Source organism: Neopelma chrysocephalum, unplaced genomic scaffold (genome assembly GCF_003984885.1).
Source record: "Neopelma chrysocephalum unplaced genomic scaffold, ASM398488v2 Primary Assembly neopelma1_90487, whole genome shotgun sequence".
NCBI classification, from domain to species: domain Eukaryota; kingdom Metazoa; phylum Chordata; class Aves; order Passeriformes; family Pipridae; genus Neopelma; species Neopelma chrysocephalum.
Genome location: NW_020919307.1, coordinates 1 through 1,217, shown reverse-complemented (window position 1 = coordinate 1,217; position 1,217 = coordinate 1). Strand labels below are relative to the sequence as shown.

The window sequence follows — 1,217 nt, the reverse complement described above, 5'->3', positions numbered from 1 at the left end:
CCCCCCCGTGCTCCCAGTGCCCCCAGTGACCTTCTCCAGTGCCCTGAGGACGCTCTGCCGCTCCCGCAGCTTCTGGATGCTCAGGGCGATCTTGTGCCGGGCGCCTTTGGTGACGTTCTGGGGGGGGACAGCGGGGGGGTCACGGCCCTGCCGGGGGGTCCAGGGATGCGGGGGGGGGTCCCGGGGACGCCCCCGGCCCACCTGTGACTCCAGGTGATGCTCCGTCAGCGTCATCATCTCCTCGTAGCTCATCTGGGCGAACAGCGCCGCGTACTTGTGCAGCCGCAGGCTCTTGAGCCACGAGGGGACGTCTGGGGGGGTACGAGGGGGGCTGTGAGGTGGCGGCCCCCCCCGAAGAACCCCTAAACCCCCCCCGCAGGGAGCCCTCCCCCAGCCCACCCTTCATGCCGCTGCCGTCCTCCTGGAAGGAGTTGCGCCCGCCGGGCTCCTCGGTGTGTTCGCTGCCCGACGAGGCCACGCTGCTCTGGGGGGACAGGGGGGCGTGTTCCCCGAACGGGGGGGGGGGCCCTGGGGGCCGCGGGGGGGTCCTCGGGGCCCCCGCCCCCCGCCCACTCGCCCCCCTGGCCGGGCTGGGGGCTGCCGGGCACCAGCGACAGCGAGCGCTTCAGGGGGCTGGGGTGCAGCTGGCAGGGCAGGGCTGGGGGGCACAGGGGGGGTCAGGGGGGTTGGGACCCTCCCCAGACCCCCAAAGCCTTGCTGGACACCCGGGGGCCCCTCCCTGTTCCCCCCCCCCTGCACACACCCAGGGTTGGTGTCCCCCCAACCCCTCCCCGTGTCTCCCAGGTGCCCCTCAGCCCCTCTTCCCATATTCCCCCCTTCGACCCCCAAGGTGCCCCCCAGCCCCCCAACGCCACCTCCAACCCCCTTCCCGTCCCCGTGTCCCTCCAGCTTCCTCCCTGCCCCACAGCCCCTTTCCCCACCCCGCACTCGGGCCCTTCTCCTCCCCCCCCCCCCCCCCCCCCCCCGCCCCCCCCCCCCGGCCGCTCGACCCCTCCCCACGCCCCCCCCAGCCCCCCTTTCCCCCCCAACCCCCGTTTCCCCCCCCCATTACCTCCCCCCGCCCCGTGGTACGCGGGGTGCCCGTTCTCGCGGGGCGGGGCCGCCCCACCGCCCCCCCCGGGGGGCTCCGCCCAGGCCCCGCCCGGCTCCGGGGGGTGCTCGGGGGGCCACTCGTGGGCGGGGGGGCGGCGCGGGGC

General features: G+C 76.3%; 1 long non-coding RNA gene across 1 annotated transcript; it reads right to left on the bottom strand.

The window, feature by feature from the left end:
• Window positions 1-11: 11 nt before the first annotated feature.
• LOC113979917 lies at window positions 12-1,113 on the bottom strand. The gene is made up of 4 exons (XR_003538019.1): window positions 1,073-1,113; window positions 400-658; window positions 202-311; window positions 12-117 (listed from the first exon to the last, which is right to left on the bottom strand). It is a non-coding gene; the product is annotated as an uncharacterized LOC113979917 (long non-coding RNA).
• Between the last annotated feature and the right edge of the window lie 104 nt (window positions 1,114-1,217).